The sequence below is a fragment of the Electrona antarctica genome (genome assembly GCF_951216825.1).
Source record: "Electrona antarctica genome assembly, chromosome: 10".
NCBI classification, from domain to species: Eukaryota; Metazoa; Chordata; class Actinopteri; order Myctophiformes; family Myctophidae; genus Electrona; species Electrona antarctica.
The window spans coordinates 12059646-12073101 of NC_136791.1; the positions used below are offsets into that span (position 1 = coordinate 12059646).

General features: G+C 41.2%; 1 protein-coding gene across 1 annotated transcript in view; it reads right to left on the reverse strand.

The window, feature by feature from the left end:
* LOC306931377 (uncharacterized protein) overlaps window positions 1-13456 on the reverse strand; it is a 58756-nt gene that overhangs the window by 39536 nt on the left and 5764 nt on the right. The window contains exon 2 of the mRNA XM_079512755.1: window positions 5695-5806. The gene's annotated coding sequence lies outside the window, so the exon portion shown is untranslated. The remainder of the gene's footprint in view (window positions 1-5694; window positions 5807-13456) is intronic.

Genomic DNA, 13456 nt, shown 5'->3' on the forward strand with positions numbered 1-13456 from the left:
TGTAACATTCCATTGAAAGCTTCACATTAGGAATCTTAGGAATGCCAATAGTACCTAGAAGAAGCAAAATGAAGAATAATTCCCAGTAAAAAAAAACAAGAAGAATTATTTGTTCAAAGAATTTCCGTTTTTATATCAGAAAGCATGTGTACAGTATGTAATACTTGTTTTTGGTTAATAATGGAAAATACAATATTACTGAATAATATTATTATTATATTTTTTTCTTTTTTTAACAGGACAGGAACATACTGACGGTACTGAATCAATGCAGTGACGTTTTGTGTTATTGTGTTTGGAGTCATTGAGTGTTCACTCTATGGACATGCCTTATCTGAGCGGCTTGTCAGAGCTACAATGTGAGCCACTGATAAACTAAACTGGACAGTGAGCAGGGGCTGGGGTAAGTGAGGGTATAAGGAGAGGTTTATCACAGAGGAAGTCCTCTTGTTTTTAAGAGTTAGGAACATGCTCTGCTGCAGTATTTACTGTTTCTTAAATCTGCAATACACAACTTGGTTTTAGTGAATACAATGTAATTTTAACCAATCTGTATGGTAGAGTATGTTAATACTATAACTAACACAACTGCAGTGGTTGGAGGAGGTCTCCCTGATCTTCTATTGAGACATTTAGTTTAAGTATCTCTGGGTCTTGTTCACGAGTGAGGGGAGGACGGAGACGCTGTACCACACTGTTGTGACGAAAATAGTTGAGCCAGAAGGCAAAGCTCTCTGTCTACTGAGCAATCAAGCTATGGTCATGAAGTGTGGGTCATGACCGAAAGAAGCCAGCTTAGGTGGTTCGGGCATCTGGTTAGGATGCCTCTCGGGTGTCTCCCTAGGGAGGTCCTCGATGCACGTCCCACTGGGAGGAGACCCCGGGGCAGACCAAGGCGCAGATGGAGGGATTACATCAACTCACTGACCTTGGAACGTCTCGAGATCCCCCAGGAGGAAGTCACTAATGTTGCTCTGGAGTAGCCTGGCTAATAAGCCAGACCGAATCAGCCGTTGGCAAAAATAAATTTGCCTGCCGGCGGATTACGGTCTGGAGAGGCTCAATTGTACGCCCATTTCCTACACCAGAGAACTGGTGTGGCCAATCGGGACACGGTATGCAATATGGGCGGGATTTGGTACAGTGACGTTCAATGCTTGAGACCTTTGACTGACAGTAGCTCTGACCAATTGCGTCAAAGAGAAAATGTTTGAACAAGATCCATACACAGCATCTCCAGACTCAAATACCACACGACAGTGTGATTTGAGTCTGGCTTATTAGCCAGGCTAGCTCTGGAGAGGGAAGTCTGGAGCTCTCTGGTGGAGCTGTTACAATTTACAATTTAGGCATTTAGCAGACGCTCTTAATCGAGAGCGATTTACATTAAGCAAGAACAAAAAAGCATGGGAATACATCACATAAAAAAGCATTTATCATGAAACATGCAACAGTGGAATATCTATATAATGAAACTATACATATATATATAAATACTATACTATGCTATACAATATGTACTATGATGTGCTATGACTACATACAATGCAATTATAGTGCTGTCTACATAACATGCTATAAGTCTGTATCAAATGATATCTAAGTCTACAGAAATGCCATCTAAGGGGGTAGGGTAAGTGCTATGGGCCATGATGGATTCTGAAAAGGTGGGTTTTCAGACTACGGCGGAAGATTGGGAGTGATGCTGCAGTTCTGACTGCAACGGGAAGTGCATTCCACAGTTTTGGAGCCAGAAGGGAGAAGAGTTTGGGACGTGTGGAGCGTTGTCCCGGCGCTTTTAGTGAGGGTACTTCCAGCTTCCCTGCGTTGGCTGATCTGAGTGTGCGGGAGGGTTTGTAGGGTTCAATCATACTTGCAAGATATGGGGGAGCCATACCTTTGGTTGCTTTGAATGCCAGCATCAGAGTTTTGTATTCTGTGCGGGCAGCAACCGGGAGCCAGTGGAGGGAGCGGAGCAGGGGGGAAACATGTGAGAATTTTGGCTGGTTGAAGACCAAGCGAGCTGCAGCATTTTGGATCAGTTGGAGAGGCTTAAGTGCACATGCCGGTAGGCCAGTAAGGAGGGAGTTACAATAGTCGAGTTTTGACAAGACTGTTGTCTGGATTAGGAGCTTAGGGCTGTTGCCCCCGCGACCCGACTACGGATAAGCGGTTGAAGATGGATGGATGGATGAAGATTTTTTTTACAAATATGTTGAGATTTGTATCATCGTGAGAACGATGCCTTCCATTTTCGCATTGCAACTTTTCAGGACTAGAAAGCCTGCAGTTTCTATTAGCTTGGATTCCCCATCGATGTCACTGGTGGACGGGTTTCTGAACTGCCCACAGCCCTCCTATGAAACACAGACTGAGTAGAAAATTGTGCCATTTTATCATGATTATTAGTGAGGACCTATTATATGAAGATAGGTTGAAAAGTGGTGAAGTGGTCCTTTAAGTATATCACAAACAGCCACAATACGACGTGTTGTTGTGAGCTTGTACACCGGCTGATTTGTTATATTTACATTTCTTGAAAATGTTAAAATGTTTTGACACTGTTTACTATACCTACTACAGTGACATGCCCAAAATATGGACGCCAGGTTGAAAGTGGTTAAGACTGCTGTCCTACGTGCGCTCAGATTGCAAAGTACATTCAGCAGAAATAAATTAATTATGTAACATAATTTATGTTCTCCTCAGTGTGCGTAAGAGAATCCATATTCCACGTAATCTACAAGCTGTAGAGCCAGAAAAAGAAAACAATATTTGTACAGGCCTGACATTCTCATGTCTGTCTTAATGTTATGTATAGACAAAGATAAACCAAATCATGTGGATTTTTCTGCCATTCCAGTCAGCCATGTGAAGACTGGATCAGTCATAATCACTGGCTCCGAGGAAAAACAAAGCATCACACACACACACACACACACACACACACACACACACACACACACACACACACACACACACACACACACACACACACACACACACACACACACACACACACACACACACACACACACACACACACACACACACACACACACACACACACACACACACACACACACACACACACACACCTCAGAGTACTGAGCTAATAGGGTATAAATATGGCCTAGAATATACATAGGATAAATAAAAATTACTATGTCACTGCACGGAAGCCATGTCCTGCTTTTAACAGGTGTGAGCTTGTTTGGTCTGCCTGCTGGTACCCTGTCATTAGCCTAAATGGTGAATAGCAGGAGGTGTCTGAGGTAGCTTGTTTTTCCAGCAGTGAGAGCTCTGGCAGAACCATGGATTCCAGGAAGATGAACACAAATGAAAGACAAGCAAGCTAGGATAGCCTCATTGTCCTTTTTTATAAATCCTTTAAGCCTCTTTATTTATGCTAGCCATTCATCCCAGTACAGTCAATAGCAGTAGAAGTAAGCAAACGTAAATATTTGTTTTATTGGCCTTTTGTTTTATTTTTATTTATTTATTTCTTTCTTTCTTTCTTTCTTTTTAAATAAAGCTTTTAAGTCTCTTTATTTATGGAAGACATTTATCCAGTACAGTCAATAGCGTCAGATGTAAGTAACTAAGGCAACATTCATATTTGTTTTATTGTTTGTTTTGTGTTTATTAAAAAAATCACACCCGTGTGAACTGAGTGGTGTAAGGTCTTATATAGCCTGATCAGCTGTGGTCTGACGTAATGTCTGACGTAATGAAATCACACCCGGGTGAACTGGGTGACCGTAGCAACCATGCTCATTTTTTGAGCACAGACAGACAGACTAACAAAGCCAGTCGTAGGAGTGGTTTACACCACTCAAAAAAGGGGTGGGGGTTTGAATGATGTGTGACCTTGTTTTGACATTAACTGTAAAATATCCTAAACTATCTACTTTCTCTACCAACCCCTCTGCTTGTATCCTTGTCCTGGGGTAAAACAGGGGTGCAGAAAATGTTTTGCGTGAGAGACCCAGAAGGGCATAGATTCCACAGCAATCAGAGTTCATCATGTTCATGTGAAAGTTGACTTCAGACATCTTAACCCATCTTGTTTGGAAACGACTTTGAGCTGTATGTCTTGGCCCATCAGTGAAATTATTACAGTCGGAGAGAGAATTTGGGCATAAGGAAAACCATGTGTCTCTCCAAATGGGCTCTGCTCTCTTGAATTAATACCTCTGGAGCTGATATGATAATAAAAGCACATCTGTGTTGGATTGGGAAGTGATTTACTCCATTGGACTTGTCTCCACCTTTTCCACCGCAAGAGAAAGCCTTATATCCCTGAGTCAGATTTTTAGGGCCTGTGTCTGCCTGTGATGCATCAAGAATCAGACAGTAACTGTAGAGGATCAAACCTGTTCACAGATTAGGTCACATTAACCCCACATAATCATGAGTTAAAGGGGTATTTCAAATGAAAACACTTCTGGGATAATTTTAACGTGTACTCAGGCTTCTGCATGCACCACAGACAATATGTAAGTTGCTTGATTCAATTCTTTTGAAAATGAAAAATCACACCCGTGTGAAGTGAGGGGCGCTCTTATCATCGTACATCATAATGCATCATCTCATTTCTGGCCAATCAGAATGCCTGTTGTCTGTGATTTGCTCGTCTACATATGACCTTCCTTCATTATCAATGGCGTTTAATGTTTTGATGTTTAATTTACATCATATTTAGCGGACATTTGACCTGAATTCCCCTTTCATTGTCAATGGAAAATCTTGAGACGTGTGAGGACAAAAGCTGTATACAGGAGGGGCTCCTCAAAAATAAAATAAAAAATAATTTAAATAAATATAAGTAACCAGAACTGAGAAGCAGGGATGTGTTTTCTCAAAGAGTCTAACATTGTTTAAATGAAGTTCAATAAACGTATAGGAGGGGGGGGGGGTGTCTGATCTAATGAATATCAAATATCTACATATGGAATCAAGCCACTAACAATTTACAAACTCTCTGGGGTGCACACAAAAGCAAGCCTGAGTAGACGTGAAAATGATCCCCCTTGAAGAGTTAAGTTTAATAAGACAACTTAGACAAGGGATCTAAAAGCCATGACCCTACAGTGCAAATCCTTAAACGAAACCAAACCAAAGTTTGTGCTTTGTGTTTGTATGAAGTGCAACAATCTTGAATCTTGTTTTCCTTATTTTGCTTTCGCTTTCCTTTTTCTGTAACAATTCCGTTAATTGTCAATAAGGTGGGCATAATAAGCTTCTGCTTCAGCCCTTTTCTTTTCGGTCAATTGTAAAACATAAACCTTTGTATATTGTACCGGTATGTACAACTGATGTGATAAATGACAGAGACAAATAAACTAACTAACTAACTAACAAAAATGATGCAAATCAACCAACATTGTAATTAATATTTTGCCCTAAGGCTGTGTTAGACTCCATTGTCTTCCCTCTAACCATGGGAGACCATGGGTTCACCATAAGCACACTGCTTCATCCTCCACGGAGTGTGACCTCCCATGGAAACACAGCCCGTAGTTTTCAAGACATCTTGTTTGGGACCAAAGTGTTAGAAGGATGGAGGAAGGAACAGACAAACAAACCGACATCCTCTTTTTCTTTTCCCATATAATATAATTGCATTGCTCCATGGTGAGGTCATGGGCCTCAGGAGTAACGAACGAGAAATGTATGGCAAATGGCACTTACTGTATGCTACTCCAGCTCCCCGCCCCCTCCATGCTGCTCTAGAGATTGCTCTTTCTGTCAAAAAGACAGAGGTGGCCTGGCCTCCCACTCTCCACTATTGTGTCTGGATTTCCTTGAATTGAGAAGAGCAGAACAAAGAACAATGACATCATTGATAGAGCAGTTATAACACAAAGGGCTAAACACATACATCTTACAGTAAGCCAATGGACTCAGCACGGTGTTCGCTCATATGAACACAGATAGGTATACTGTATGTACATACATACATACATACATACATACATACATACATACATACATACATACCGTACATACATACACATGCACATGCATGACGTTTCTACAACACTACCACACACAAACTCAAAGAATCCAGTATCCAAAACATCCACTCTACTCTCTCTCACTCTCACACTCCCACAAAATACTCTCTCTAATGCGTAAAAATCCATGCAGACATATGCGGGCTTCACTGTGGCTAACATGTTGTTTTGTTAGTGCTTTTCCTATTCATGCTTGGAGGGCAAAGGGAGAAAAGCAACATCCCTGATCCTATCAGCCAACTAGAGTTGAAGTGATTTCCTTGGAAGTGCTCTCGGACAATTACTGGATGAACATAAAAGGACTCCAGCGCTGACTACTCTAAGAATACACCGATTTACGGTAATTTACTACTGGAAGGAGGAGGATCAGACACAAAGGTTGTTCAAATGTTTTGATTTGCTCTCATGAACTCCCTGGTCGTGAACAGTCATCATTCTCACTTCGACGCTTATTTGTATTTATCTTCCGACTTCCAACCCCAGTTATGACTTCTTTTGGGAACAGTTTCTGGGGTGTTGACGTGATTGTGGCTTGCTTGCACAGAACCTATTGTCATATCACCATGCTTGCTCTTTGCACTATATTTTAAAGGCGTTGGCGTGACTTCACCCTGTTCGCATGGAACTCACAGGAAGTAAGTCACAGAGGGGGTTCGGAGGGGAGGTGCCTATATTTCCAATCGTGCTCCCCCATGGAGGGCAGCGACCTCAGTAACTTGATTACTGTCTGTGTTATCATAAGGCATTCCGGCTGCTTTTAATAAACTAAGCTTTGCAGCACCTTTCACAATGAGGTCGGGGCTCAGCAAACATACAGTATCAGGTGTGCCTGAACTCTTGCTCGATGTGATGACTAAAGCCCTCTGTTATTTCATTGTTTTCTCCTGATATATTCTATTCTAATCCAGTGCTGGATGAAGAGCTTACTCTTAAGCACTGTTTGTCAACCTCCCCTCACCTCACCATTGTTTACCCTTGTACTTTAGAAGACTTTGTGATTATGAGACCTATAAACCCTAACCATTTTTTTAAATGTTTTTTTTTGTGGCTTTCGCCTTTATTTTAGACAGAAACAGAACGGACAGAAAGTAGGCTGACAGGAAATTGGGAGAGAGATGGGGGGAAGACATGCAGTAAAGGCCGTCGGGATCCGAACCCGCGGCACACTGCCAGACTGGATTACCAGCCAAGGTGCCTGGACCACTGAGCCATTGCCCAGGCACCCTAACCATTTTTAAACATACAAATAAATGACCGGGGTGTGTCTCTCTCTCTCTCTCTCTCTCTCTCTCTCTCAATCCCAATGCATTTTTCCCATAGACATTTCAAAACGTATTTATTTAAAGACCTTTTAAGCGTCGTACGAAGCACACAATATTTTGGACCAAACAAATAATTACAAAGAAGAAAAATAACAAAGAAAGTGTTGTAACCTGCCGTTTTTTTCTACTTTCTAATTCTTTGTTTGGCCCGAATAATTGTGTTTGTTGTCATGATTTGTCACGACAAGAGTTGGCTTTGTCCGCGGCGTAAACGTCTTTAAATAAATACTTTCTGAAAAGTCTATGAGGAAAATGAACAGGGATTTATTTTCCGGGTCTCTTGAGGGGGCGGGACTGCGACTCTCTATACCTCTAGACTAAGGGTCGTAACAGCCTAATTTACATATTGGAGTATAACTAAGCTATTGTTACCATTATAAAGGCTGATGATATTCATGAACAGTAAAGACTTCAAGATCATATTCTAAGGATCACCCAGCCCAGGCTGGTGTAATTTTGTGAAATGTTTTACTATAACTCCCGGCTTCTTAAGCTCTAAGATATGTGTTGATTTGGGATTCTGTATGGAAACTATTCTTGAAACAGGTTCAAGTTTTGATGCAGGCCTGCTCCCTCCATGAACTCCCTGGGCCTGATGATTTCCACGTTTGAAAATTAGTTTGACTGCACAGCCAGGATACAACGATAAGAATTCATTTATGGTCTGCGAAATAATTTGCTCTGGAAAATTCCCCACATACTCAAAATTAATTTTGTCCGATGATCCCATTTACAATAACGTCAGTTAGGATTTGTAAGAATGTAACATTGATAAGCATGTTCCTTGCCAGCCAAAACATTTTATCCTGATTCACGTCCAGTCCACTGTAGATGGTGGTTCTCAAAGTGGGGTCCTTTGGGGGTTACCCAGGGGGTTACCCAGCAAAACGTGTTAATACATTTTAAACCCTTTATCGATATTCTATACGTTGGCTATTAAAAAATATCAGATATACAAGCTCACATCGCATTACCTCATGTCACACTGCATGCTTGTACATCTATTATTTATGAGCATTTTTGAAAAATCTTAGATCTTTTGGCACAACACACTTTCAGATGGGGGTCCGTGGCCAAATACATATCAATGTGGGGGTCCTTGACATGAAAAAGGTTTGAGAACTACTGACAGAGTACTGTCCACGATGCACATGGGTTTAGTGGCAGCACAGAACTGGAGTTGGCGGTGGAGAAAGATTAAGTGCTTTGCTCAAGGGCACAAAAGGGAAAGTGTGGCATCTTGATGAGATGACATGTACTTTATTATCCCCGCAGGGAAATTGATAAGCATGTTCCTTCAGAGATCTTCCTGATCTCTGAAGTCAGTTAAGTGACTATCACATTCAGTAACACCTGTTAACACTTGCTGGAAACACCTGAGGAATTACGTAAATTATTCCTGGAAAACATCACAATCCATTGTATCCTGCGAATGAGTTCATCGCCAAAACACAACTTTCTGAGACATTTTAACCACATTAACCCCAGCGTCACCCATTTTCAAAAGAATGTGAATTATTTTTCCAATTTCTACAACATATTTTCAAAACTGCCAGATCTATAAGCTCACAACGTGTCACGTCAGGTTGTGAGCTTATAGCGTAGGCTATTTTCTCTATTGGCATACAAACATATATAGGATTTAATTGGTTAAATATTTCAGTCTATTCCCAGGGGTAAATCTGTTACTGTGTCTGTTGTGCTCGATTTTGCGTTATTGAATTATTTGTGAGTTTCATCTTACTAAGTTATTTTGAGAACCACTGTTCTAAAGTTTTTTTAACAAGAATAAAACAAACTTATATAAGATGAATATTATAAGCAGCCTTGAATGAAACTTGTTCATGTAGCTACAAACTGAATCTATTGGACCTCACACCTATGTTACCTCACCCCAAACACATGGACACTCTGCTCTGTCATTGGAGCTTGTTTGAGTCTGGGACACGGTGTAAGGCTATACTTAACACAGGCTGAGTGTATGGCAGGCAGGAGCTTCTCCCAGCCTGCGGATTTATGACGAGAGCGTTGCATTGATGTGTCCACAACAAAGAGACAGACAAGCCATTTCTTGTATGTTGTACGCACGCACACACACACACGCACGCACGCACACACGCACACACTTCTGAGAATAACTGACAAGAAATGAAGAATGTTGTTTTGATGGAAAAGCGGTCTCTGGAGATCCATGGGGAACACTGCACTAACATTATTATTGTTTTTCAACAATAGAGTGAAGGGATATAGTATCCAGCGATAAACAGTATGGACCCGTTACCTCAATGCACTGTAACTCTGTAAGTGTACGTGGTTCTAAAATGTGTTAATATCAAGAAACCCCAAATTAATATGGATGTAACTGCACACCCCCCCATCTAAAAATATTTGGTGCCAGGGACACCCATACATAACCTCACTCTGCCAGATTGCGGCAGTATTAAGTTCACAAGTTCCCTCCTCCTGCCTGGATCTGGGCTCTCTCAAGCATAAACGATAAACCGGAAGCAGTGGGACAAACATTATGATATCTCCATAATAATTTCGAGTTGTAGTCTTGTTAGGTTTTGTTCACATTTGCAATGTGGCAGCACTTCAATACGTCATCAGTATCTCATTGATCCCGCCTCTAGCGACTGCATACGGCCGCATATCTCTCCGGTCAGAAATGGTCCGGAGTACATCGTCTCTGCCCGAGAGGGACCAGATGGGAGCAGGAGGAGGAACTCATTTCTGCCACCAGCTGGCGGAGTCAGGTTAACCCATACAAGATTTGCGGTTCAAAAATATTACCAATTGTCTTTTAAAATTCAAGATATTTCGAAAATAGCTACAATATCTACAAGATCACAGTCACAACCCCTCATGCTATTTTCAAATGGCCCAAGTTTATAGCCTAGAGTTAAAATGGTTAAACAGACATTTTAATTAACTCATTTTGCTGGGGACCCCCTGGAACCCCCTCAAGGACCCCTGGGCCTGGCTGGCTGGGGGGGGTCACCATACCTCACTTTGAGAACCACTGCTGTAACTAATGGAGTATAGGAAGACTGGAAGTAGAGTGCCCAGAAAACAGAAGTCACTGTAATCTGCAAAGAAAACATCAATGGGGAAGCTCTCTGCTGAACCAACATACTGAGAGCTACGGTGGAGGAAATGGGTCATTTCCATATGTTTACATCCAGCAGTCTCAGTGATAACCTTGTTGATAACCTGGGCATACTGGTCTCTCCACCCTCCACAGAGAACAGGCCACAGCCCTGCACGTGCATGCCCAAACAAAGACCTTATTTATCAGTTTCACTGTAGTATAGCTTCTTTGGCTGACAAGCAAGCAGTAAAGCTGCCATGTCATCAAAAGCGTTAGATGTAACTGCATTGTTCCTCATAGTGTGTGAGGATATCCTTATCGCACACTGGTGTGACTCGATGACGTGCTATAGGATTATACGCATACACCGAAGGATCGTGAGTGTTGATTTAACTCAGGGAGTGGCTTACAGATGCTCCTGAGAGTGCAATTATACAGTAGATCCATATAAAACCATTTTTAGGTTCTAAGAGGTAAACACTCTTAGAACGATATTCCTGTGTAGTGTGTACAGCAGGTGGGATTATCTGCGTGCTATTTGGTTGTATATGATAAAATATATGAAATCATTAAAATTGTAATCTGTATTGGCCAGCACAGCACCCACATAATTGGTATAAAATGTATACAAGTACTGTATATTACAAACATAAAAGTAGGAATAATTACAATGGATACTGTGTCAGCTGTGTCTGTATTATGGTAAAGTTTACATTATTTAAATTGGTCAATGGACATTAGATTATCTACTCTATAAATTCAAGTTGTACATTATGTGTACAGGTGCACAATCGGCATATGATATGCCCATATATGGACTGGACATGCCTGACGTCAGCGCAAATCTGCGTTGTTAGGGCAACGGTTTGCACCGCTCAGATCGCTGCTATAGCCTATAGACAAATGCACAGAGGGGCGTCCTGGGTGTGGTCATTAATGAGGCCATTAACTGATTAGCTACACCTGTCCTACAGGGCACTGCTCCATGGATTCATGCCCTGGAGGTCAGTTGTAGCTAATGGTACACCTCAGTTTTGGTCGCGCCCTGGGGCACCTCTCTGTGGATTTGTCTATATGCAAAGGTTTCTGTTGTGTGTGATGACAGACCACTGAGACCAGAGCTCGATCAGTGAGAGAGAGGGATAAAGAGACAGAGAGAGGGAGAGAGAAGGGAAGTCAGGGAGAAGGGGAGCAAAGGATGGAGTGGGAGGGAAGGAGAGAGGGAGACCTCAATCAGTGCGAGAGAGGGAGAGGGATAGAGCCCATTTCACCCATACAATAACTCAGTCAATGTTGGGTACCGAAACCTGAACATGGTGATCGACACGTCACCACATGCAACACGCCACGTTATCAGCTTGTGCTACAGAAGGTACATGCGTATAAATGGAATATATGCATTTCTAATACTAGCATTTATAGTAAGCAAAAGCAATACAATTAGGAAACTGACAAATGGCACCATCAAATTCACTTTAAAAATGGCATTCAAAGCTGCAATGAAAGGATAAGAATTGGTATCTATCATTGCTACCAATTTCATGCTCAGCTGCAGAGCTGTTTTTCTTCTTTTTTCCTCATGTCCCTCCCTTTTCTAAAAGACTGGCATAAACACTTAATCCAAAAGCAAACAAAAACATGCGGGTGTGCTGTGTTCCAGATCACAGACTTTCACAACATGGACGAGAATGCACTCGGATACCAAGAATGCAAGATGTGAAGAGACAACCATTAGGCCTGTTTCATTTCACACACATGCTGTATATGACCCTGTGAAGTGTAACCACTTTCACCAAGGGTCACTGTGTTGGGAATGTCTTTATAGGTGAAAATGTAAAAAGAAAAGGTCAACCTTCAAGTTCAAGGCAAGCTCACCATGCATCGCGATGTGGCGTGTGAATAGCCTGGCTAAAAAGCCAGACGTGAATCAGCCGTTTTTGCAGTGTGATATGAGTCTGACTAATTAACCAGGCTAGCGCATGATGATCATATAATCAGCTATTTTTTAAGGGGCTTAAGGGATATTAAATATCCCTTTAAGTATTACACTTTAAGTGTTACACTTTAAGTGTTAAAAGTGAAATGTCCCTTTAAGTGGTTAATTCAAGTTTTGTTATACAACCGTGTCGCTCACTGAAAATAACAGATTTTCAACGTGATGCATTTCAAAATATAAATGATAGATGTGACAACATTGACCATAGCTTTTGAAAACTGATGAGACTTGAACTGTGTGCCATATCGTCACTACTTAAGATATAGTACTGTATAACGTGACCTCGTTATTCCATACCTGTGTTTTGTGTGTACATATGAATTAGGTACCACATACCTGTAAAACAAACAAGCCCACTCCTATTTATGGAAGTAATACATCAACTATTCAATCAGCTGCCTTGGCCAATCATTGTTCTTGCTTTTTACATGAGTTTCAGCTACAGTGATAAAAGTGTGAATAATGTGAAATGGATGAAGATATACAGTATTGTGAGTTGAAAGAAGCTAACTAGATACCCTTGCTTTGCCCAGGGTCAAGATGACATCTCTACGACGAATAGCGAAAATAGCCAATCTACAAGCTCACAAGATGATTTGAGATCTTACAGTTTGCCTCCAAAATAGCCTGACCATCATGTTAAATACAGTAGTTATTTGGGAGGAAACTTTTAAGTAAGCAAATCTTTCTCAGTGTTTTGTTTGTGGGCATTTTGGATTGCGATATAAAGGGCATATGTTTAGTGTGTTGTGGTTTTTTGCAGGAAAGCTAATTCGATTTTCACTGGGGATATTGTGTTTGTACAGGAAATGTAATATTCTCTCGTTTTAAAAGTTGCTCCAGGCAACTCAGGCTGGTTTGGTTGTGCTCAATTGATCCCACATGTAGCCAAGATTAGTTTAGAATTACTAGACTACTTGGATGAAATGTTTTACGATTGATACTTTGACATGCATTGATTGATACACATTTCTGATGCTTTTGCACTCATTGTTAATCTAATTATTTTGCTTTTTCATTTAGCTTA